This window comes from Meleagris gallopavo, chromosome 11 (genome assembly GCF_000146605.3).
Source record: "Meleagris gallopavo isolate NT-WF06-2002-E0010 breed Aviagen turkey brand Nicholas breeding stock chromosome 11, Turkey_5.1, whole genome shotgun sequence".
NCBI lineage: Eukaryota > Metazoa > Chordata > Aves > Galliformes > Phasianidae > Meleagris > Meleagris gallopavo.
The window spans coordinates 17152477-17179348 of NC_015021.2; the positions used below are offsets into that span (position 1 = coordinate 17152477).

Below are 26872 nucleotides of genomic sequence, written 5' to 3' on the forward strand. Positions count from 1 at the left end.
TGATTTAAACAACAAGGTCATTTTAGCACCCACACTTAATCCAAAATCCAGGTTGATACTTGTTTAGGCGATTTGCGTAATCTCTTTAAGACAATTAACAAGTGTTGATGTCCTAAGGAACAATCTCTCCGCCCTGTCTGGAGCACAAGGATTTGAGGTCAGAGTTAGGTGAAGGGTCTTTTCAAAGCACTCTGGAAACAAATAAAGTTCTCTTTAGATTCAAAGCACTTACAGAGAGGAGATTACAAGTAATTTTGTGTTGCTTTTTGGGTTCAGCCATTTGGCTGCTTTGGGGACAACCAGACCATGTGGCACTGGTGCTGGAGCTCTGGTAAATCAGAAGCTTTTGCTCCAATGAGTTTTCCTATTCTCACAGTCACCTGCAGTCCCTGACCAAGGAGCACATGAATGCTCTGATGCCCTTCCAACATTGCCACATGCTGCCTCTTGGCCTGTCAAAGCACCAGCCCTGGGGCCATGTGATGGGACTTAATTTCTAGTTAAGGGAGAGGATGGGAAAATTCACTCAGTCACTGATGCTCAAATGCCAAGCTGCTAATCTTCAGTAAGTCCTAATTCAGAAATCAGTCTTCTTTTATTGTAAATACTTAGAAAGATAATCTGTGGATAAAAGGTGAAATGTTCATTTCAGGATTTCAGGTTAAATTTTAGGAAGGGTTTTGAGGAATAGGCTTTGAATCCTTGCAGCCAAAGCTACTCTGTATATTGTGGTTGTTGGATGGATCTGAAATAAGCCATTTCTACATGCTTTTGGCTGAGAATATGTAGCTGACATCTCCTAAGATTAACCCACATCTTGTTGATTGGTCCAAGAAAAATAACAAATCCCACAACAGTGGTGATTCCGTGAGGCTGCTATCAAGTCATGCAGAATTGCCAGCGTGCAGCTCATGGCACTGTTGTGCTATTAACACCTGCAATCTTCTTCTCCCTTAAAAAGATTGATGAAATTTTATCTGGATACAGAAACAAACAGGGCATAAAGACCCATGGGTGTGGGTGCTGTGGATGCTCATCTCAGGCACCTTTCTGCTTCACAACTTGCTGCAACACATAAATGTGCCCATGTTCTGAGACAAGGCTCACCAGATGGAATTGCATCCCATGTAGCCTCATGAGCAGAGGTCGCTCAAGTATCAACTCAGCTTATAAGCTTTGGACTGAGAGAGAGTTCAGAGCATAACTGGGGATCCTGAGGCCAAATATCCCAAATCTGGGAGCACATCATGCAGCAGCTACACCTGGAAGTGGTACTACAGCTCACCTAGTGAGGTTTTACAGAGATGCTTGCCATCCAAGCCTTTGGAAGCTTGTTACTTTGACTGACAAATTGCAACAGTGATGATTTTACTCTAAAAACAAACAAACCTCCTATTAGATCAGTGAGAAAGCAATATTAAATCTCATTCTTCTACATTCAGGAGACATTTATATAAGGTCCCAGGAATATTTTGATATTGGAAAAATGGCAGCTTATATGAGAAAATGGAAGCACCTAACATACATATCGCAGTCTTCTTGGCATGGTGTACAATATTGAAGGCAAAAGGTATATGGCAGACATTGACTGAAATAAAACAATATTTACACACGAGACAGCCAGGGAATACGGTAAATGCAAGAATAATTGTTGATGAATTCTACACATTCTTGGCAGGCCATTCAGACCAAGCTGGAATAGAGAGGACCCTTGTTTTGAAGTTGTCTGCTGCATTTTTTGCAAGTCACTGTTAAATCACATCCCTGTGTCCTGCTGTAGAGCTGGGCAGAGCACATGGCAAGACTTCTTAAGCCAGGGACCTGCCTGTAACACAGGTCCCAGTCCTTATGTACTTTCTTCTTTTAATGCCGGACTGAAAATTTTAAAATCTGAAAGCATAATGCAAAGACACTGAAGTCATGCAGAATTACACAAGTCATTTAGTGCTCATTTCTTGACCTATCATTTGTTTCAGCCAAAACTTCATCAGCTCCATGGGATCCATTCCAGGTTTATTCCAGGGCAACACTGAACTAAGGAACCTGTGAAGCTGCTAAAGGAAAACACCAAGGTCAGTAATAGCATCTGCTACAGCCCAGCTCCAAGACCTGAATGGAATTTCAAGGAGCAGATATGGCCCCCATTCAGAGTCCTGATTGTCAAGTCTGCTCACAGTCAGTCAAAAGCCATTCTATAGACCTCCATGTTCAAAATGTTGGTAGCCTAAAAACACCTGGTCCTATATCAAACTCATTACTATTTTCTGATAAAATCAACATTCAAAAAACCTGTAACAAACCTAAAGAGCTGGAACAAGAGCTATTTCTTTGGTGACTTCTCAGAGGCAAGGTGCACGAGGATGCGGAGGATATACATAATTGCCATATAGGTATTACACTCAAGTGCTGTTACCTTTCTGTCTGTAAGCACACATAGCTGGCCTGGTGGAGGCCAACAGCCATTATCTCCTTTTTCAACCACCCCGGCTGCAGACCAAAGCCTGCTGTTACCGGTGGTACAATGCACAGCTCTCCTAAGCAGCTCTTTCTGGTGGCACTCAGAAAGTTGGGGTGGTCTGGTAGCTCAGGGTGCAGCTGTATCATCAGAGGAAGCACTGATGTTGACTGTTGTGTCATCGTGCCATTTTTAGCACTATGTATCCTAATGTTTAAACCCAACATTGCTAGGAGCTGTCAGAGCAAACTTTTTATTTTTGCTGTGTTAATTTCAATGGATGGAAACAGTTCTTAACACACAGCTTGCTGAAGTTACTGAAAGCATGGCAAGTGAGAGCAATCAGCTCCGGAGCTGTTGGTGGATGCTGGCTCCAGGTGCCCACAATCAAGGTCAGATTGGGAGTAGATAAATAGCTCACCCAGGAGTTTTGCTGGCTCATTTGTGGAGTTTCCTGCTGAGGTGTTTTGAAGGAGGCAGCTCTGGGAGGCATTGTCTAGCAGAGTGAGGAGCAGTTTGACATGGAGGAAGAAGCGTGCATCTGAGGTACAGTGTCAAAAGTACCAAGCTATTCTCTTTCTATCTATGTGTTGCTTCTTTGTGCCCTTAGTTATTGTAGCCTTCTGGGTAAAAAAGCATGTTTTGTTGTGCTAAGGTGCTGCTTTCTGTGTGTTTACCTTAAAGCTCAGCAGAGCTCAGTGTATGTGTTTTCCTCTTTGTGTAGGAATGTGGCTATGGAAGTAGAGTGTAGAAAAGCATCTATTGATTGATATTTCTTGGTGTTTGACAGGAGCAGATCAGGGGCTCAGTTCAGCTGTTGGAATGTACTAAATGCAGCTTGGTTCTACCACTGTTATGTGCAAGTTACCTTTGATGCAGCCAAGTTGCTTTGGAAGTATTGTAAAAGGTGAAACAAAGCCTGCTTTATAGGCAATAAAAGCAGAATTGTATTATTTAGGCTAAAATGAGTCAATATTTGGAAAATTCCACTGTTAGCAATAAGACCTTGCCTGAGGGAGGCTGCTTGGTGTTGTCTGGAACGTGGGGAAGCACAGATTTAGTTGCATGGTGACACAGGATGAGTGGTGGGGGACCTATGCCTGGAGGAAGGGAGTGTGAGCCTCGTTACTGAAGCATAGGGTGTTCAAAGTGTAGTCCTAGGCTTTAATGGGTGGAGGAAAAATCCAGCTTGTGTAAGGTGTGAAATAGGGATGTGAACTACCTGGAAGCTTGTCCCTGGTTGTGCTTGAAGCTAACTGTCTTATGCTGACGCTTGTCCTATGAAACTGACAGCAATAATGAATGATAGTCTGTATTTCTGTAACCTCAGCACACCTAACAATGCGCCATTGACACCAATTTTGAGGGCTGGATTGCAGCCTGTTTTTTGAAGTGGCAGTAGCTTGGCTGTGGCCCTGCAATGGGGAGCACTACTGTGTACTGCTTGTGATCTGGGTGGGGTGTGGGGCTTGCCTTTCTCTTCTCCTCAATACTTCCTTTCCCATGCAAACAAATCTTCCTTACACCAATGCTGTGTGTCCAGGATTGTCTAGAAGGCATTAAGAATGTCACCTGCTCAACCTGAGCACCTAGGTAGTCTCAGTGGGAGGTTCAAATTAGAAAACTACCTCCTCTACTTACACAAGTGTGTTAATCAGCTTTCTCAAATTGAAGCAGGTGTCTGTGGTACCAGACAGCAGGTAAAATGACATTGCTGGATGAGTTCTGGGACAAACTATTGCAGTAACTTATTTAATACAATTCCAAGGGAGCCAATTTTGTTTGTTTTGGAGAGGTACAAACCTGTGAGAAATAAATAAACCTTCTTTCTATCACTGGTCCATTGTGCAGGTCAGAACTTTTCTGGTTATTAGAAGGCTGAATCTGTTATTACCATTGTTTTCTGAGTTGTGAATGGAAATCTCAACCTTCAGGCTTGTGGTCTTTCTCCATGAAAGGAGCTGCCAAGCATCTTTTGCATGCAGAGGAGACTGATATGATTGAGCTACGAATAACTTTAAAGGCTCCTTCAAATCCTAGAGTGTGGGTCTGCGTAAACCATCTCATGCAGAGTGCAGCTTGCACAAGCTGTGTGCTTATGCAATTAGGTGAAGCTCATGGGGCTCGAGAACTTGATGGTGACACAGAGGTGACTCCCTGGTGTCTGGTTACATCCTTAATCCCTGAGTGGGAGGAAGCTGGCACCTGTTCTGCATGGAGGAGTGGTGGGTCTGTGCTGGGCTATAACTGCAGGCTCAGAGCTGAGCAGTGATTGCTATATCAACAGCACCTGTGTGCTTGTTTGCTGGGCTTAGTGCTTATTTTCATGGATCAGGAGGTTGCAATCAATTCCAAAAATATCAAGAGTACAGTTTTAGCCCATTAGTCAGATCAGGAGTGGATGCATACTTTGAAGAAATTGCTTAAGGGGTAAAAAAGTATTTAAAAGTATCAATCCTATAATCACTGTGAAGAATTGACATCAAGATTTTTCTTCCTCAGTGAAACAAAACGAGTCAATTTCCAGAATTCTGGTTTTCCCACTGATATCTGAAAGCAAGCAACAACCTTCTTGTGGGCACAAAGACAGAGCTGCACTGAGAGCAGAGGTGTCCTGTGACTTTAAGACTGGGCAGTGATGGAGAGCTTTGGCGGATGCTACTTTAGAGATATGGAATGATTAATGCAGGCATCTGAGAACACTTAACTTAGCTTTTGGTGTTGTATCTATTACTTCACTTATGGGGCTGTTAATATCTCATCAGGCCGTATCTCAATGATTAAGAAGAGTCTGTTTTATCAGTAACTAGGGAGAAATGCAATTATCTTTAAGTGGTGGAACTCCTGTACTAACTGGATGAGTGGTATTAGATGGCTTTAATATCTCAGCTGAAGGCTGGCTGGGAGGTGATGAAGCTCTGCCTGGTGTAGGGTTAATACAGCACCAATGTGGTGGGGGCAGAGAGATGGGGGGGTGAGAGCTATGGACACAGCAGTATAGGCATGAGTGGGAGAGACAGGCTGGAGATGAGGAAAGAAAAAATCTGGTCCTCCCACGCTAAGCCCCTGTGCTGATAGCAAATTCTGTCCTGGAGCAACCTGTGTCTCCTCCTGTTGGCCTGCAAATAGCAGAGGCCTGCAGACCTGCCAGCAGCAGTGGGATGGATGCTCCATTCCTCTCCCTGCAGCTGAAACTTCCAGTGCTTGTCAGCACCACACAGCATTGCTTGGAATGAATTAAGTCGCTTGCATAGACAGACTTCAGTTTTAAGCAGAATAAACCCAGCCATGCTCTACCCACATGCTCATGACTGGATTCATTCTATTTGAGACTTTTAGTCATTCTTCTATCATACAAGGCATTTTCTCTCCCTATCAGCACTTCTACACCAGCAGTAGAGCTGAGAATTAGAAGCAGAGTGGGGTAGAAAAAAAGACAGTTCTCAAAGCTTGCTACATCTCCAGTGGGGAGGGCTGCTGTTCAATTCAAACAAGCCCAGTAAGGAAGCTAATTGCTGAGAACAGTGGGATCTTCCAAAGCTCTAATTAGAGGTGATTTTAGATCTCTGCAAGAGCAGGAAACCTCTGTTGCTTGCACACCAGTGAGCAAGACCACCTTACAGCTGGGAGTGCAGCTGGCCTCTTCTAGCAATGGGCATGGCTCTGCTGAGCAAAAGAGTTCAGTGGACAGGAACTGGGTAGAAACTTGGCCATGATTTCTCCTGCACCCCTGTAGTGTGGCTGGGATATTTCTGAGCACGAAGTGGCACAGAGCTTGAGCCCAGTGCTGGGGGAAGTCAGCAGGATTGGGACCCAGCCCAGAACATCAGTGTGTGCTTGAAGCACCAGGGTTACATTCTGGCTGCATTGGGGAATATTGGTAGTTCAGCATCAAGAATAAACTTTATCTAAACAACTTAATTTTTAACTCTGTGCTTTCTATCTTGCTTCATTTCTGGTGAGATGCCTACTGAAAGCAGCCATACACTACACCCTGCCCCATTTACCTGTGAGTGTGCACAAACAAGTGAGTCTGTGCCCATGTGGGAGCCAGAGGGAGTTCTGCCACAGAGTTCAACTGGCACTAAAATAATTCCTGTAGAATTGCATTTCTGCTATTGCACTGTAATCTCTCTGCTGTAGACCTCTAGTTTAAATGCACATTAAAGTCTGGGGTCAGGCCACCTGGCAGTGAGTTAATGGGCTGTAGAGTGGCTGCTGCTGTGCTGCCTCCCCTCCATTAAGAGGCAATGTTGCTGAAAGTGGTTGGTGTGCCCCAATTAATGGGGCTCATGGCTTGCTGCTGCACAAGGGAGGGTGTTTGTTGCATTTAAACAAGATATTAACCCAAGGGGCACTGCAGAGCTTCTATATCCAAAAAGGAGACTGAATTGGAGTGGGAAATCCTGGTGTGCCCTTATGGATTTCTTTGGGGAATCATGGACCCCTGTCCCATTTCTGCATGGGGCACTGCTCCTGCCTTACCCCAGAGAGTATTACAGACATCAGTACTCACATCTGGAACCTCTGGATGAACATGCAAAACCCAGGAAGCTCCTTTTTACCAACACCCTTTTGCTGGCAAAGCATGCACCATCTGGTTGCTGGTATAATTATACAACAAACTATTCTTAATACAAAGAAGAAAAATGTTGAGTCTCTGAACACATGCACTACTCCAGCCTGCTTAGCTGCTTTGGGCTTTTAGTAGCATCCTGCAAGGCTCAGTGCTATCCAGCACCCTGAAGCTTGGCATGCAAAGAGGCACAGAGAGAGAGTGATTTCTCTGGCTCACTGAAAAGAGGAAAAAAAAGATGGAAATAAGAGACATTTACCAGCTGTAGTGGTGGGAAGGGTGCTGAGGCCTTCTGCTTTCCTTTCCCATTGTTGTGCTGCTTTTTTCTCTGGGGCCCCATGTTGCAAATCCTACACTCCCATCTGGAGAGCACTGGCTGCAATCTCCCTCCAGAGCCCGTTGACGCAATCTGGGTCATTCAGGGAAGGTTGTTGGAAAGGATCCTGCGCATCCCTGTGGTGCTGGTGCAGGGATTTGCCTTCCATGATGTGTGAGGGGCTGGGCTGGTCCCATCTCAAACCCAGCTCTCTCAGCCTGCTGCAGCTCTGGACTCTCACAGTGCCCACTGGGAGGCCAGCTGAGAAGTGGATGTGATGACCCCACTCCAAGGATGTAGGAGGTACCTTGTGGGATTCACCTAAGTGCTTTTTTTTTTTTTGGATGGAGAGAAGTTCAATGGCTGAAGCTACTGCAGTAGCACTGAGGAGCGGAGCCTGGCTTCCCTGCCCAGGAGCTGCCAGCGAATAAGGGGATTTCTAAAAGGCAGTGACTCCCTCCAAGGAAAGGCAGGATTTCTTGAGGTGGGACTGAGTGGATTACTATTACTGCTAGGAGCTAATCTGTATGGCTGCTTTGTGGTATTCCCTAGTGTCTGTATTTGGTACTTGGCAACAGAGGATAAATGTGCAGAGAATTTCTGATTTCAGAAAGGCTATGCAAAAGCTTGTGCATGCAGAGGTGCAGAGCAAGAGACATCAGTTTGTCTTCTAGCTGACTGTGTGCAACAATCTCTTCCATTCCAACCACTGGTTTAGCACTGAGGGACCAAATGAGCACCACGGCTCAGTGGTACCTTACTCTAGGTTTTTACGCATTATGTTAGCATACCTAACATTGTTTGTAACGTACTGTATGCAACAAATCCAACTCCAGAGCTGTTGCTGAGATGCTTGTCAGCCTCCTGCTCACCACCCACATTCTCATGCAGAGGCAGCTGCTCCTCCATCCCCACACAGTCCCCATTCTCTGACCAGCTTGAGGGTCATCACTGCTGGTGCTGCTCCACTATCTGGTGTACTGCTTCCAGCCTCAGTGCGTTCAGGAATATTTTGCTTATTATGTGAGAGACCCCAGAGTGTTTTCTAGCAATAATGTTACAACATGCATTGCTAAAATATTACCATAAACCTTTAACTACACCATGAATGCTAATAGCTGCAACTTCCTCAGCTGAACAAGTGCAACTTGCATCTTTTAACAGCTCTTGAACTAGTTTGCATATAAACATCCCTTAGCCCCTTGGCCAGCCCGGCTCGTGCCTCTGCCTGGCAGATGAAAGTGCTCCAGGAAATCCTTTTGGGAACCTCACTTAGCAGCCAAGCCTGAGTTCACTCTAGCTTTAACTACCCCCATGTGGCTCTGCCCAGTAGCCTGCCTGCCTGGTGCGGTCCCCACCTCTGATGCCCCATAGCAGTCATCCTGCTGTGCCCACCTTTACCTTGCCAGCAGCAGTGCCTAAAATGCAGATCTCAATGTGGTTGGAAGATTTTCCCCATCATCTATGTGCTCCTGTGATTTCCACCCCTGATGAGCAGGAGGCTTCCATGGAGCTCTTGGTGCGTATCCAGTTATTTCTCCCTGTTCTTGCTGTTCCTGGGTTGTTTGAAATGCTTTGTATTTCAGAAGAGGTAACACCAGTGTTCAGTGATTTCTCAGCATCAATCCATCAGAAGGAAGTAGGTGAGCAGACTGTCTGAATGAACCCAGCCTTGAGAAGCAGTTTCTTCTGCCTGTGCTTTACTTCCCGATGCTCCTTTACCCCCGTGCTTACAGGTCTTCCTCTTTCCACCTGCTCTGCTTGGGCTCCTCATATGCCCCCAGGGCATGGTGCTCACTGCAGGCAATGCCTTTGCTCTTGCTTCTTCCTTGAAAGAAAACTGCAGGAATTAGGCAGAAAATCCAGTTTGCAGCAGAGTCTGGTGGTGGGGCAGCCCCGTTCCTGCCCTGATATCTTCTTGTGGTTCCACTTTTTCTCTCAGAAATGCCAGGGCTCAGATGGAGCTGCTGTGTGGCTGCCACTCCCTTGCTTGCTCAACCCTGTATATCCTTCCATGTGTGACACTCGGGGCTTTCCAGCCCTCCCCTCTGTCACCTTCATCTGGACTGCTCTGCCCTTGGGTGGTGTTTGCTTTTCTGAGCCAGGTGTGCGCCAGAGCAGTTCACTCACCTCGCGCTGCTCTCCCACTCAGTGCACTTGCTGTTTGCTCCTATAACAGGAATGAAAGCTGCTTTTCCTGGCAGAAGGAGCGCATGATCTGCAGTTGAGATGGAATCCTTTCCCTCCATTTGTTACATGAGGTCTCATGAATTAAGAAACTCCAACCCATCTAGACCTTATACCAGTCAGTCTGATTCATCAGCGAATCTCCTTGGAAACTCGCTGTTCCTCTCTGATTTGTTACAAACATCTCTTCCAATTTAAAGATGAAATACAGTGAGAGCAGAAAGAGGAGTTATACCATGTAGATATCTCATACAGAACCATGTACCTTTTGTGCACAGCTGCACTGATGTATGTGGGAAGCAGCCTCTCTATGCTGTGGCGCAGGTGGGAAGAGACTGCCCTGTCCTTGCTGGGAATCTTTCACCCAGGACAGGGTGACTGTGCAGGAAGACAGTCCTAAATGAGTGCCACCAGACTGCCTCCAGTTCCTTTTACAGGGTAAATTGGGACTCAAACTCCTTTGTTTTTGTGACACAGATCTGTGGCATCTCTCATGTCTGGGCAGAAGTGCCTTCTGTTCCAGCCATGCTCAGATTTGTCTGAAATCTTGGCTATGAATGCACTGCCCCTATGAACACTGTCTCAAGTGCTCAAAGCTTGATTTGCTGAGTAATCTGGGCTGCGGTGAGCAGCCGCTGATAAATGAGGGTTCAGGCAATCAAGCTCATTTCCAATGCAATTAATCCATGTCAGGAACACAACCTCTTTCTGGCTAATTGAAGTTTTTGCAGATAGTCTAAGTGATGGTAATAAAGGGCGACTCCCAGAGTGGGGGAGCCTCTGGGCTGGGGGTGACACCTATTTGCCCTGCTCCCATGAGGCTGAAGTGATACAGGAGGATGGGCATCCCACTGTGTCCCTGGTTTGTCACCTGGCCCAAAGTAAAATACAGGGGGAAGCCTTTCCTCCGCCTCCTTTCCACCTTTTCACTTTCTATGTGGAGCTTAAAGGAAAGAGCAAAGCTGTGATGCTGTCAGATCTCAGTGCTGGTGTCTGTTGGCAGGAGAGAGGAGAAACGGGGGGCAGCATCAGCAGAGCATGCTTTGGTGGAAGGAACTAGCATGGGAACCGTGCTCTGTTCTGCACAGCCTCAGCAAGTAATTTTTATGAATTAGATCTTTTGAGATTAAAAACTTTGTTACTGCAAAGCAGTGAGCTCTCCACACGCTCAGTAGTATGGACCAGCTTTGTTTGTATTGGGAAGATACAGGCTTATTGTTTTCAGTCTGTTTCTGTAGCACCAGGAATTCTTAATGTGATAATCAGTGTAAATGAGAGTACAGAGAGTTGCAGTGCTCTCAACAGGTGATGATGCCAAGCTGTAATGCTGCTGGAGGTCTGTGGGCTGTGCACAGGTGATAAGAAGGTGTAGGAGTGACACCTGCAGCCTGGTCCAGCCCTTCCCTGTGCCCAGCACTGCTCTGCCACATTAGCAGAGGGCTTCTTCCTCTTGCAGCCTTGCACAAGTTGCTACAGAGTAGTTTGGCCATTAAATGAAGTTGCTTTAACAAATGCACAACCTGCATTTGTGTGCTGCAATCAAGGGGTTCTGTGCTTGGGGGGGGGGCTGGAGGCATGGCTGTGGTGATGTGTGCTCTATGGTGTTCACACTCATCAGGAAATTGCTTACATTACAATGCAATTATCAAGGTTTAAAATTCCAATAGTGTTTTGAAGGTGTTTGTGCCAGGGGGCTTACATTTGCAGAGAGGTTTTTATTGCACCAACTTCACTAATAACTTTACTGTTTGAGCCATATTGAGGTGTTTTAGAAGCCAGTTTGTGATCTTCGTTGGAGAAACTCCATGTAAAACACTTGCTCCATTGCAGGCTGCTATACTAAAGTCCCTTTATGCTCTGTGCAGGCTTAATTGGGTAGAGCCCCATACATTGTTTTCTACTCCCCTTCTTAATTGTCAGCAGCGTGGCACTCAGCTGGAGCGGAGCACAGCACATCACTGCTCTTTCACCAAGCCCAGCAGCCTCTCCAGAGCAGCAGTCACTTCTGCAGGACATTTTCACCCACTGGCTTGAGTGGGAAGGGTGAATGATGTCCATAAGCTGCTAAACAGCAGATGTGCTGATGGAGATGCTAGTGTTTGGGGGTACTGTGCAAGGTGAAGGCACTGCTGCTCCCTAGGACCCATTGCCAGTGCTGAGGGTAGGTCCCAGATACTGTACCAGCCCCAGTGTAGCCCATAAGGGCTGAGAAGTGAATTGTGAGGGAATGGTTCAGACATCATCCAGTAAGGGAGGAACTTCGTATAGAGAGCAATCATAGAATCATTAAGGCTGGAAAAGAACCACTAAGATAATCTTGTCCAATGGCCAACCCACCCCCACCAAGCCTCCTAACTGTCACTTAGGGCCACACTTCCACAGTTCATGAACACCTCCAGACCTGACGATGCAATGCTTTGTAGGACTGCTATAGTTCTCTTCAACAAGATCATGAAATTTATCATTACACAATTTATTGTACAGAACACATATCAAAGTGCACCCATAATTACCATAGTAACCATGATCACAGCTTTCCTATGTAGGATTTCAACTGTTGGATTATCACATCAGCGATAGTATGCCATCCATACATGTTAGCATAAAGCCCATACTCTTCTGGCAGTCAGTTTTGTTTCTAGATGTCACTTCTTGACATATAAACACTCACCAAACCTTGATTAATCTTGTAACATATTCTTCACTATAGATATGATTCTGTGATGTCGTTAAGGTCGTGTGGAATTCTGTTTGCAGTCCATTTTATAAATAATAATACAAAATACTTGCTGCTAAATCTAGCTGTCAGCAAACAAATGCCAAGGAGCAAAATGATTATTACTGTTATTTGCTCTATTCCAAAATCCATTAATTTGCTTGTTGCAGTGTTAAGTAAAGAACACTTCTGCAGCAAGGTCACCATTCTATTTACATCCCAACTATCTCATCTCTTGTACAATACTCAGAGCCTATTTCTTACTCTGGGCAATATATTTTATTAAAATAATTTTCCTTTGTTTTCTTACAGATTGTCTATATGACTATAAAGATTGCCTGTGTGACATCTCTTTTTAAATTCAATGCATAATTATAAAATAAAAAACAGAAAATCGTATATTGCTACCTTTAATACACCTCATTTTCTTTGAACAGAAGGACATGCTGCTGTTATTTATGTGACAACACAGGCTTATCTGAGCTTTGTGGAATTTTGCAGTCTCTGACACGTATTGGGTACAGGCAGTGCAATGATGGAAATAGTGTGAAAGAAAATGATTTGGTTCAAGTCAAAAAGACTAATGCAAGTAGTAAAACCGAGAAGAGATGAAAGCAAGAATTACTGAAACAAATATCTGGGATGGAACCTGCAGGAAAGATTCACTGCAGATGTGCCTTGCTGAGTGTCAGCTGGGTTAATTTGCAAGGTGGTAGGTGTCTTAAGAACAGGTGATGCTGAAGGAAAGATCTCATGTCCTTGGGCTGGGTCTGCTTATGGAGCTGAGGCCCCCCAGGTATCCTTGGAGTGTTCCTGATTTAGTGAAGCGGTGACTGGCATTTGTGTTTAAAGGTTGTTACACAAACCTGCCCCCCCAGCTAGTACGCACAAGTGCAGCTTGGACTGAATATACAGTGTTTCATCTGCTTGAACAACTCTGGCCTCACCACTGGCACTTCCTCTAGGCCACATTCTCCCCACGTTGGCTGTCACCACCTCTCTTGGTGGGCTTCTCAGCCCTCCTGCTCAGGGGCCAGGAGGTGAGTGCTGCTCTTCCATGCAGATAGAAAACCTTCTGAATGATGCAAAGTGCTTGGCTCAAGGTCATTATGTGCAGCTTTGAAATCACTTGATAAACACTTCATTCCAGCAAATAACATGCTTTGGGCTGTGATCTTATCCTATAGATGAATCTGAGATACATTCCTCCTCTTTCGTTCTAGTCTAGTAGTGTATTTTGCCCACACTAAATAAGAAATGGAAAATCATTAACTTTCCCTTCTGATATATGTTTTTAATTTCTTCATTCATAATGAGTTCATTGCTGCAGCAGCAGGGGTGAAATATGTTGTACTACTGGAATTCCTTTGCAATTCAGCATTAATTAATGTCCACTTCTAATACAGTGTTAGCAGTAATGAGACTAATCTTTCAGAGACCACTGGGAAATTCTGCCTTTTTTTTTTTTCTAACAAGTTGTCAGAAATACAGTGAAAATTGTCTTAGCCTTTCTTTAAAGCTTCTTAGGGATTTTGAAGGTCTGCCAGATAGTTAAGCATGGTGGCCTTGTTCTCTGACCCTATGCTATGTAATGAGATTCTGGTCTACCTTACCAGAATTAGCTCCATCTAGTGCACAATACTACTGAACTTGTGTGCAACCTCAGTTTTGGAGGTTTTCTTAGACTGCTGGATAAGCTGCTGTGGGAGCTCAGTGAACCAGCAGTATGTGCTGTATTGCAGGGGGCTGAGCCAGTCTTATGGTTTCAGGGGAGGGCTGTGCATCCATCCTGTTTTGCTGACCTTCCATCAGTAAAGTTTCTTGCTTTTGTTTCTGTATCCAACTTGGAACATGCATAGAAATTTCAGTCAGTTAAAACATGGACAACGAAAAATAGGAATTCCTGCACCCTGTGAGCAATGATGTAACCCTCTGAATACAGCACTGAACTTGTTAGGACTGAGAAGGACTAAGTACAAACCCAAGTGGCAGCACAGGTGCTTGAGTTAATAGCACACCATAGCACTTTAAAATGGGCGTTGCGGAAAACTTGAAACCTCTTTGCTATGCTCACAGACAAATGTAGCCCTGATTAATGACTTTTTTTTCACCAAAGCTCCCATTGCATCTGTCTGTGCTGAATTAATATGCAGAAGTTTTATATGAAATGATTTGCTTAGAGGTCTTAATGAATTTGGTTATCAGAGAGGCCTTTCTAATAAAGACAATAGACGTCAGCAGAGCTGGCAGCATTTTTACTGAGGCAGTTTTTCATTGAGTCTGGAGTAAATGTTCTCTGATAAATCTTGTCAGTGCTGTCACTCAGTCTAATGGCAGAAACAGCCTTTTAGCTCACACAACAGCAGAGCTATTCAATGGCTTGTGGGTTCTGGCACCACATTTGTGTGTTCTCCAGCCTTTCCTGTCTTGCTAATCCCTCTGCTACTAATTCATCAACTTACATAGAACATAAGAGAGGTTGCCTCCATGGGAGTCTCAGCCTCTGCTGTTCAGACTTCTATGACAGATGCTGCTGACTTTCCATGTAGAATGTGATGGGCATGCTGTACTTCACCTGGCTGCCTTGTCATAGAAGCATAGGCAGAATTCATGCTCTGTTCTTAAAGCACCTGAACAGTCTGTTTTCTGTCTTTCTTTCCTCTTCAAAAATTTTTTGAATCAGATTTCTTCTGGCCTTCACAGCCAGGTGTAGTCTAGAATCTAAGTGAGGTCTAAAAGAGAAACCATGCTTTGTATTTCTTGCAAATAGCTTCATACAGCAGGCTCATTCATCATCAGGGATGCTGAGCTGTCAGCCAGCTGTGTATCTCTTGAGCATTGCGGTCTGTCTCACTGAGGCACCCACAGCCTGGGGCTGAGTCCACAGCTGTGATGGCTGTGTGCTATCATGATGACAATGACCTTGTTTTTTCAGCTAGGTGTGAAGCTGCCACTGTCTAATGTAGGATGTGTACTTTGCACGCTGGGACAAGCGAGGAGTTTGGGAAAAGCCTTTGCCTGGTGCCAGGAGTGCCTACTAGGTGTAGGATCCAAGTCCACTATGTGAGCACTCTGACAGGTGGTGGGAGGTTTGTTTGCTTTAAAATTCTCTTAAACTCTCTGCTACTGATCCTGCATGCCACCAAACTCCAGTGTCTGTAGCAGAGAAAATATAATTAGAAAAGACCTCTCAGATCATCTATTCCAACTGTTTGCCTATCACCAATATTGCCCATTGACTACATCCCTCAATGCCATGTCTCCACAGTTTTGGAACACCTCCAGGGACGGTGACTCTACCATTCCCTGGGCAGCCTGTGCCGATGCATTACTGCTACTTCAGAGAGGAATTTTTTCCTAATACCTAAAATGAAACCTCTCGGTGAGTTGGTTAGCATTTGTGAAGTTCTGAAAGAAAGAAACTGAAAACTGAATAAATGTTGTACAGCTGAGTGAGAGCTCTGTATTAACCAGATCTAACAGTGACGTTGGAGAAGTCCTTGGATGATGTGAACTGGCTCTTACTGCGAGTGGAGAAAATAAAGCTGAAGCAGTTTATACCAACTGAGTACCTGGTCATTTTATCTAATGTTGTAAAAGCTGCTGTGGAAGCACAGGCTAAAATGGCTATTCATCTTTGATCCTTCAGCAGTACAGGAATCTCAAGTAATCTCTAAGAGCAGGGTTAGAGAGAGCTCAATTTTATCTACAGCCCCCTAAACACTGTTTGCAAAATGCTTCAGCTCAAAGGGAAAGAATGGCATGGGGAGCCATGCATGGAAGTTTCCTCTGTGCAGACACCAGGGCCCCTCTGCTTCCCCTGACTGTTAGGAGAAAAAGCAAAATGGTGAATGCTGTGGTTTGCCTACCATAAGCCTTGCTCTTTGGGAGTCCACTCTGATTCTGGTCTCACATATAATATTGGAAAAGGATGGATTCAGTGGAGGTTGGGGTGCTTTTATGGTGGATGGAAAGCTATTTTCTTCCTTCTCAACTCATAGTAATAATTACATGTATTTTCAGAAGTCCTGTAGAAAAACTATTTGCCTCCCTCCAAACTACTTAGTGCACTGGTTATCTTGGAGACTGCAGGAAATGTTTGCTCTGTCTTGCTTGTCCTTTTCCCAACAATGCATACGCACAAAAGCCAATTTGGAAATGTTCATGCATTTTGATTGACAATAGAAATTTTTGCTTTGAATTTTGGCAAAGAGTTTATGCTCCCCAGAATGCTTTTCAGTTAACTCTCATTTCATTTGCATGACTAAACAGTGGTTCTGCATTGCTTCATTACAAAAGATTTGCAGAGCTCCAAATGTGTTTCAATGCTGAGGAAAAAAATACCAGCAAATCAAACTGCAGTGTATGGTTAAATTGCTCCAAAATAAAAAAAAAATTCAATAGCAACAGTTCCTCTTATCCCTTCAAATTTAGCCCTGGGTGATACGAAATGAGGAAGCTTCAAGGCCCTGAAGAATCTGGGTGTGGATGGTGGAAACGAGAGATGTTGTCTTTTAAGAAATAATCCTGGCTTCTGCCAGCACAATAACGCAAACTGCTGATGATTCACTGCTGGGATTCGCTACCACATCTAATGTATTGCCATGAATTATTTAGCAAATCTAATTGAATGTTAATTTTGCTATTGGAGATAAGTAGCCATTGAGCTTAGAGTGAAAAATCAATTTATATGTGTCATAGTTCTGATATCCCTTGAACTTGCTTGGGCATATCCACGGTCCTGCCTCTTTGTGCTGCAGCTTTATGCTCCACAGGCATTGGTTTGGCTGGGGAAGTCCAGCAGCCCTAAGCCTCTGAAATTCTACATCCAGGAGGCCGTAAACCTCTCTGGCCTTGCAGGCTGGGGAATATCTCCACTATTTTTTGTCCTTTTTGGATCACTCAAGCGCCTTGGGCAGTGTGACAGGTCCCTGGTTCAGGAGGGTTGGGGTTTGCTGCTGAGCTGTGGCATAAAGGAGCCAGAGCACCCTGGGGCTGGAAATGCTCTGCAAATGTGCTTGGAAACAACATAAAGAGGCTATGCAGGCTAGATTTGGACTATCAAGATCAGCATTGCCCACTGGAGGATTAGGTAGGATCAAGTAATTAAGGAAAAGGATAATTTATACCTGTAGACAACAGCTGAGTAGATGACAGTTTTCTGTTGCTGATACTTCCATGTCTGGTTTTTTGTGCAGAAGCACAGGAAGGGGAAGAACAGGTAACAGGTTGCACAAGCATGGTGCTGCTGTGTCGTGGAGATGATGACGATGTTGCTGAAACACCTCGCTGCTGAATTTATTTGTGTCAATCTAAGCCTCCTCTGCTTGAGTTGAGTAACTTAAAAGTAGCAGAACAAGTGGTATCCTTAGGGATGCTCAAACTTGGGTCTTAGCTCTGTGGTCTGACCTAATTGACTCCATAGCTCATGTAACCCAAGTGTTTATGTGGTGTGGCTGGAGTTGCAGGCTGGTGGGTCCTGCTGCTCTGTGGGAAGAACTGAATCATAGAATTACTCAGGTTGAAAAAGGCCTCTAAGATCATCTAGTCCAATTGTCCACCTACTAGAAATACTGCTGGCGTTCCCTATTCTGTTTGCTCTTGAGAGCCAGAATGTGTTTTTCCCTTGGAATATACATCTGGATGACAAATAATTGCAGCCAAAGGTAAATTGACCAATCAAGGATTATTTGCTACGAAATTATCCACTTGGTCCATGAACAAACAGATCTGTGAATCATTCTGGCTGGAGAAAGGAGGAGGAAGGCTTCTGTCAGGGAAGCTGTCATCCATTCCTCTGTTTTGAAGTGAACAAAATGCTGTTTCAGTACTTTTAAAATTAAATTCTTGGACTGCTCTGAAATAGTTTTCTGGTTCAAAAATGTGCCTAACTTTTAATAAGCTAGATTTTAATACTTTAAAGTGATTTGAAATAAAGCTAGTTTCATCATTTACATGAAAATTGTCCTTTTCAGATCAACCTCAACTATATTTTTTTCTCTCTGGTCTTCTCTGGCCATCAGACTGGAAATGTCGATATTTGCCAGTCTCCGTTAGAGATATTAGATGCTCAACAAATGGAAATATTGGTCTCCTAAAATGAGTGTGGCTGCTGCTGGAACAGTTTGCACCAGGGAACCTTGCTGGGCTTTGGGGTACAGAGTGTTGTACTTGAACACAAACCACATGGCTCTTCCTGACACAGCAGCTCTGATGCCAAAGAAGCAGAGCCTGAGTGCACTGATGCTTGTGGTTGCAATATAGATATCAAAGGATGATTCCCTCATTGTTCTTGCTTTTATTGCTGACACTGCAAGTTGCTCAACTGCAGCATCTGGAGTCCTTTAGCTGTGTGCAAGAGAAGATTTCTGGGTGTATACTAAAGGGCTCTTGTTGGTGTGCTTTCCTCCCCGTTCCAATGCTCATTTTGCACAACATGGGATGCTTGCCATCTCCCCTGCTGTATAAGCATTGTCTCTTTAAAAAAATTTTCTGTAGGTTCAAATTTGCCTTTCCCTCTTTTGGAAAGGCAGGGTGCATACTCACAACCTTTGGAATCTGCACCTGAAAGACAGAAGCAGCTTATCCGATTGCATTTGATTTGGCCTCCGCTAAGCAGCTCGTGGTCCCTCTGCTGTGGCATCTTGCTCAGAAATAATGTTATCAGATTAGCATAATCAAAGTGGGAATGGCTCCTAAAACCCTGGTGGAGATAAAGCAGTGTAATCAGATGCAGTATGCCTGCCTTCTGGCACATGGGATGGGCTGTGATAGATGGTCACCCCAGCACAGGCAGATAAGAAGCCCTTGAGGTAAGGGGAAGAAACTAGGAAGATATTTCCCACTGTCTGCTTGTGGTAGTTTGTATAGTGCTGCAAATTAAACTCTATATTGTTTTTTTAGCCTGTGTTGTGGCCAGCCATAGCATTCAAAAGCAGTTATGACTTAGCACTGTTTTTATGCACTCCCTTTCTTGTTTTTCATGCCACTTAACAGCTCTGTGAGGCTTAGGGTTGCAGATGAGTGAAGAAGATGCCAGCGGGGCTGTGATGGGTGTGGGAAATGCCATGGCATATCTTCCATCCTAGCTGGATTTCCATTGTGAATGTTCTGTTCTTGCAGACATATGCATGGACAGCAAACAGCCCAACTTGCACCATCACTGCTCAGCACTGGCTGCATGTCTGTCCTTCTGCTCTGCAGTTTGTCCTGGAGCCCCGGTTTGGAGAAAGTGTGCCCTCTGTTATAATAAATAACAGATGGCTGAGGTTTTGAATGTACCTTGGGCATGCTGGAATAAACTGATCTGTGTACACGTGTTCCATATGCAGGATTGACCCCAAGAGACAATCTGATCCCAGCACTGGGGGATTACAGCTGTGTATCCATGCAGTGCCACACAGACTACTGCTGCACTTCACTGTGAGGGACTTTCTGTAACGATCAGTGGGGCAGCCAGAGGCACGCTGGCTGTGCTCTTGTTAATTTTCTGTAGTAAAGAACTGACAGAGGGAATGGTGGTAAAGCTGATCTTGAGGTGAGAGCAGTAGCACTATAGAGGTCAGAAGCTCTGGGAGCTGCACACGGGCATCCAAAAGCAGAATCAAATAGTATTGCCAGCTGGCATAGAACATGACATGGGTTAGATCAGCAAAATGCTGCTAGGAGGAAGGCCAAGTACAGCTGGGTCCTGTGCCATCAGTCAGTGGCCACAGTGCCTTCTGCCATTCTTAGGTGGAAGGGTTTCCTCCTGCACACTCAGGAGGAGAGCGCTGCTTTGAGTTGTTGCTTTCCCTGTGCTGTTCTCTCTCCCAGTAGCATGAGTGCTGGAGGCAAACTTTAACTGTAGAAAAGCATAATAGCTATTGAGCAGTACACAGTGTCTTTGCACCCATTAATGGCACTGTCGATGTAACACTGCTTAGCTCTCCTGTGATTACAGCAGATTCAGCAAGACGATGTTCTGACTGGCAAAGCAGCCTTTTTGAGATGTGGTTCAAAAGGTTATCAGTGAAAGGAGGGGGAAAGCATCTACAAGTGAGGGTGCAGTTCTTTCCACCGCATGGTGTGGTATGGTGAAGCAGAAATGCTGAATTGAGTGGGGAAGTATTTTTCTGCACATCTGGAATGTGAGATCCCCTTGGAGGGACCAAGGAGAGCAGAACTGGAAAAGGAGAGTCAAAAAACTGCAAGCAGAGCCCCATTCCCAGGTCTTGTAGATCCAGGTGATTAGTGTTGAGCTGAAGGACCAATCTGGAGCTGGAGCTCCAGGAAATCAATCCACGGGAGTTTGTGTATTGATCTGTTTGGAAGCATTAACCTGAGGAATTTCTCCATCTACACTTGTTTTCATTTGGGTGCATGCAGGGATTGATTTTCTTAAGATCTGAGCATTGAATTAGATGTTTTTCTGGATGTACTGTTTCAAAGTCTGCTTTTGTAAGAAAGCATCAGCTGGGATTTCACCTAATTTGACTTTGTTATTGAGATTCTCAGGCAGCAAGCAGGAGGTTTGTGACTGCACTTTTCCTTGTAGCCCTTGAAAGAGCAGAGAGCTCCTCTATCTGTAAGGCTTAATCACGTTCTCACCCCTGTGCAGTGGGAAAAGGATGAGGGGGAAACTTAGATAACGCTGTGCAGTAGTAGGGTCGTCTGACTCAACATGGGGTGAATTCCTTCCACAGCGAAATATGGTGACTTCTTAACAGGCGAAGATGCTCAAGACTCATCTTTTCTTAAGAAAAGTCACATGCATAGATAAATGAAGTGTCTGTGTGTGTATATGCATATATGTCATACCCAGACTGTGTTTGTGTCCTTTGGCTGTGGAGAATGGAGCCTTAAATAGAAGAGAAACTAAGTGGCGCTGTACTGTGCCATTTGGGTTGGGGAAAAAAAAAACCAAAACCATTTTCTAGAGGAGAGAAGGAAGTCAAGGGCTATAGCAGAGGACGCAGGAAGGCTTCCATATTGTCTACTCAGTGATGATGCAGCCCATTTCCAAGCTGGCCCTGTCTGGGTGCAACCCTGCCTGCCCCTTGCTGTGCCAAAAGCCCCTGGAATGAACAGAACGGGCACTCATAAAGCAGGTATTAATAGTGTTTTGCTTCTCTGCTGGTCTGAGTTCAGGCACAGTGTGTCACCAAAAGCTGATAATAAATAGATGTGCAACACCTTTGAAATGCTAACTTCTCCTGAAAAGTCTGTTTCGTGACTATTTCTAAGCAACACAAAGCGCCTTCCTAGACAGTCTGCTCCCTTCTCTCTTTTTTAATAAGCAAGAAGCATAGCATATGGCTGGAAAGAATGTGACAAATACCTTCATATCCACACAGCTTAGGAAAGCAGGGACATGGCAGAACTTCAAGGAAGCTCAGTTTCTAAGTACAGAGATGCTCAGAGAAGGGAAAGCTGGGAGCAGCTGGGTCTCAGGCAGGGGACTGCCTCTCCCTCCTGCTCCCATCTTTTCCCCATGGGCTGGAAGTGGCTGTGTCTTTCCAGGGGATGTTTTATTTCTAAAATAGTTGCGAGAGCAGCTGAAAGCCCAGGTTTCTGCTTTGCCAGGCTCTGTTTAACACAATGTGCACTTGCTTTCCCCAGCTGCATTTTCCCTGTGCTCTTCTGAAGTCAGGTTTGCTGCTGAACTCCTTGTGTGGGTACACTGTGACCCATTTCAGTTCAAATGAACTAGGTTAGCTAAAGCAATGCAAAATGTAGGTCCTTGGCTGTTTTGCCTCACTTTGAGTGAAATCCATTGGCCACAGATCCCTCAGCTGATGCAAGTCAATGCACCTCCTTTGACTTAGGAGATTTGTGTCTTCGTTCCAGCTGCAGATCTTTCATGGCATCTGCTACGATTTATCCTGCGTGGTGCTTATTTTAATAGCCTGATAAAACTGTTATCCTTGAGGGGAAATGGAGGTTGGTAGCTGTATGCTTAGCACAAATCTGCACCCGTGTAGATTCCATAAGTATTTGCTTCGAAGATGTAAACACTACATTACCCAATTAAAGGATTGTCCTTAATAATTTATCAGGCAATTAAAGTATTCATTGCCCTTTATCCCAGGGAGCTCCACCAATGATATACAATCTGAACTTGAGTTAAAATGTGATAATAAATGAACAACTATGCAGTGTATCAACCATAATGAGAACATTAAGGCAATGAAGGGTGGTTTGTAAAAAATAGAGTACATAACACAGCGGAGCTAACTTAATTTCTAGAAATACCACTCATCTTGGATTGGGGCATGGAGGGAGATGGCTGCAGAAGAAATCTCAGAAACACATTCTAGGGAAAATTTACTCATTGTGAAGTCAGAGATGGAAAAGGTCTGTCTCCCTAGTTGTTATTAATAAGCCTCTTGAGATTGGGATGAGAAAGGGAAATGAGCCGCTGAATGAGGGATCGTAGCAGGAGCTATGTTTCAGCTGAGCTCTGGCTGCTCGTCATAGTATGGTATTGCTTTGTCCTTCTGCAATGAAAAACAGGAAAGCAAAGGGGAAAGGAAAAAAAAAAAGCAAATGCTTTTGTGATTAATTTGGCCTAACTGTTTGAAAATGACCCAAGAGGTTAGGAGTCCAACTCAAAGTTCTAATCTGATACAGACGCTTCACTGCTCTTCTGGAAATCCTAATTGCTGCTATAGAAATGCTGGGACTGCCCCAAGGCTCCTGTTGGTGCTGTTAGTCCTGCTTCTGGTGGTACTTGGGGCTGTGAATGTACACCCAAAGATGATATTCATACACAATTGAGAAGTGTTGAACTGAGCATGAAGAAGGGATGATATCTCCATTTTCCATGTTTAAATCCTATCTTCAGACAGGTGAGGGCCTAAGGGCCATTGCTACTACTTTTGAAGGATAGTTCTTGTGCTGTCCAATTCTAGGTATGAAAAAGGATGAGATGGAAGTGAATGCAGATAAGAATATATTGATTCCCCAGTTAGGCAGCCACAAGCAATTTGCTTTAATGGAAAAACCCAAACAAAACTTGTGCTCCAAATTGAGACGGACTTCACAGATACAATTATTTTGACTGTATGCATGAATGTGGCATGCTTTCGAAGTGGGTCCTGCAATACCTCTTTTAGTGGGTGAATTCTTGATTATTTTATGGTGACACAAATTATTTGTTGGTTAAGAACTACAGTATTTCAGGCAATGTTACATGCTTTCTGATTTACTTGTTACCCTTCATAGACCTGTTTAATACCTGTGGAACTTCAGTCATTAATACTGAAGATTAGCATAGCCCATTATCTGAAATCATGCATCTTACATCTAAAGAAGTCAAATGACCAAAGGTATGTTTCAGAGACATTTGCAAGGGCAAGAAGTACATGGGCTCTATTCCTGCACTGTTACCAAACTGCTCTGTGACACTGGACACTTTGTACTATTATTATTTTTCCTTTGCTCATTTGGTCTCTTGTGAACTCTTTGGAGAATGAACAGCTGCTTGCAGCAAGACTGTGCAGTGCTTAGTGCTATATGGCAACTCGTAACAATAGTAGAGTGATTGGATAGTGAGCATTACATTAACTCATTTGGAGTGGATTATATTGACTAGAACAGTGTACTTGAATGCGAGGCTCATTTTCCCCCACTACTTGCAGTACATTAGCTCTGTTTATTTATATTGCTATGCTTTCCCTTTCATATGATGTGAAGGAGAGTCAGCGTCCTGCTGTGAACTCACCAAAGGCTTTGGGGTGAGGATCTGCTCTCTACCAGATATGAGAAAGCTTTTGTAGTTATTGACAGCCTCTGGAAGAACTTTCTTCAGACCTACATGTGGCTCTGCCACCTTCCCAATAGCACTGGTGCCGGTGTGCTGCACTCCCTTTCTTGATGGAGCAGAGTGGGGAGCTGGGCACTTCTTCACAAACTCCTGTCCTAATCTACAGAGTAAGCACTCCTATAGGGGTAAAATATCTTGGTTTGCCAGGTCACTTCAGAATCAAATTTTTCACTGAACGAATTTAAGGACAAAAGAATACACTTCAAATAGGAGCATGAGCCATAAAAAATAAAAGCAAAATATGCCTTTAATGTGATACTTTTTTTTTTGTTGGTTTAACTCAGCCAGCTTTTTAAGTTACTTGTTCTAAGCTAAAGCAGGCATCTCCCTCTTCTGTCTTAAGAAATGCACAGAGAATATCCTTATTTCCTTCATTTGTGTAGCCTGCATGTCCTTGCCTTTCCCTCTTACCTCCTGCACTTGTTCCTTTTCTTTTGCAACTGAGCACTTGGATGCTATTCAGCCCACTGGGGGACTACAGCTGTTCCTTCGCTCTTCATCATTCTGGTCATTTGGCTGACATTTCAATTGCATACTTAAACTTCCTCATTCCTGGTTTCAGTCTGATTTCTTTGCAACCTTTTGTAGACAGAGCAGTACAACTTTTTGTATCTTTATGAGACAAAAGCAAATATCTGTGCTTCTTAGAACAGTCATAACTACTTTTTCTTGACCTATTAAGATAGTTAAATGAGAAACAGCTTGTGTGGTTTTCTGATGCCCTGCTGCTGTAAAGGTTATGGGAGCTGCTGAAGGTCCCTCTGCAGCTATATACTGCCACTATTTTCTTTATACGAATGCTATTGCTTGGCATAAAATTTAGAAGAAGATCTGAAACAAAGCCAAAGACGCAATCTCCCAAATTCAGCAACTTAGGAGAAATGTGCAGTTCTAAATGTACTGTGAAAATACTTGATTTGTGACTAATTTCTAGGAAGAAAAATTACTGCCTTGCAAAAATTGCAAGAATTTCAGTATCATATAAGATACATTGCTTTTGGTGACCATTTGAATTTTCCTTGTCATATAATTTGTTAGTTAAATGCTGATAGTATCTGAAGAAGCATATTGATGGAAGATGTATTTGAGATACTATTATTAATTCATCACTCAGTAGCTAGTGCGTGAAATAATACGTTCTGAGACTTTGATTTAGGACATTTCACTTTTGATATTACTGAGCTGTCTCTTTCCAACAGAAATAACCCTTTGCCATTTTTCTGGAAAACAAAACAAAATCAAAGATCTCCTTGAAATCAGCTGAGCTGAATAATAATTGTGCACTTCCAGGCCTATCATGCATACTGATCACAGTTGTCCAGGCAAATGGACAATAAATCATTGATTTTAAAATAACAACATTCAAGTATGGAGGAGAACTTTTAATGTCAACAGCATGGTGCCATATTGCAACCCTAGCTTAAGTTTCAGCAAGTATAAGGACATGACAGTCTTCTTGGAAGTTCAGCAAAACTAAGCTTTGTTCCTAAATCCTCACCAGGTCTCAGGTGACAGGAGAGCCTGTAGGTGGTCTTGAACAGTGGAAAATACCTGGGAAAGCACGGGGGATGGTTTCTCACAATTTCATGATGTTCATCAGTGTTGGAGTTGGTTTTATTCACTGGATATTTACAGATGACCTATACTTTATAAGTGCGTATGGGGAACCAGCAGTGCCCCATAACTTAGCTGTTTCCAATATGCTGAACTTCATTGGCAGAAGGGAGAGAGTCTGATATCCAAAACTTGCTGTTTTTTGTTAAAGGTTTTCCCTGCCACTTACAGCTGTAACCATTAGGTTTGCTGTCACCAAGAGGAAGGGCTGACACCTTGATAATTCCTCAGCTGTGGAACGGGAGATTGAGTATCAGTTGTGGGAAGAGGATGATGAGAGACTCTAATGTGCAGTTCTCACTGACTCTGTAATGCCTCTAAAAGAGATTTGCTATTTTCATGAGAATACGTAAAATTAGGTCCTGAATAGTCTGTGCGGGTTTAAAGGTGCTCACCCAAGGCTTACAGCTTCCATCACTCTGTAAGAGCATCACTGATTCAGGAGCTGGGGAAACACTGCTGTTGACAAACCCAGTGTTAATGCATGGGGACTTCCATGCGTTCCCCTTCACTGCCTGGAGCCCTAGGCATGAGTTGGAAACAATGGAGAAACCTAATGATGAGCTTCTCTCTGGCAATTACAAATGTAATGGGGAAGGGAGTGGAGTAAGCAATGAAAACAGGTGAAATTTCACGACTGACTGAAGCTGAGCTAACTGTGGGAACTTGCTGAAGCTGTCCCATCCTCTACTCTCAGATGTGTGGCTTTTGTTCCACCAGTACCACCATGTGGGTGGCAAGCTGAATTGTTCATAGGGTTATGGGGTTAGTTTTCTGGTGCAGCAGTGAGCTGAAATTAGGAGATGCTTTTGCTGAAGATGAAGAAAAACTGTATCATTGCCAAACTGAGCTGTACAACTGAAGGTATAACGTGACGTGACAGCAGGAGATGCGTACGCAGGTGCCAGCTCCAGCATGCCTCTTTGACAGGACTGATTCAAGCCCTGATGGATCACTTGTGATTTTCTTTCATCTGTTCAGATGCTTCAACAGATTTGTTAAAAATTGCTTCTGTTTGACCCATTAATGGAAAATTAGGTACAAGAATCAGCTCTGTGCCAATGCTAATGAATTCTGTGAGTAGAAAATTGAGAAATGCCCTAGGAGCCAAACTGGACTTTCAGCTTAGACTTGTTGTTTCCTAATCTCCAGATCTGCAAAGAATAAGTCTGTTCTGATTGTTACCAAAGAAGATTGTTTTT

The 26872-nt window shown here is 44.0% G+C and overlaps 1 protein-coding gene across 4 annotated transcripts in view; it reads right to left on the bottom strand.

The window, feature by feature from the left end:
* KCNMB2 (potassium calcium-activated channel subfamily M regulatory beta subunit 2) overlaps positions 1 to 26872 on the bottom strand; it is a 114414-nt gene that overhangs the window by 30235 nt on the left and 57307 nt on the right. Inside the window, exon 1 of one of the 4 annotated variants that reach the window (XM_010716880.3) lies at positions 8749 to 9600. The exons of the other annotated variants lie outside the window; for them this stretch is intronic. The gene's annotated coding sequence lies outside the window, so the exon portion shown is untranslated. Of the gene's footprint in view, positions 1 to 8748; positions 9601 to 26872 lie in introns of those variants that run through there. 4 annotated transcript variants of the gene reach the window in all.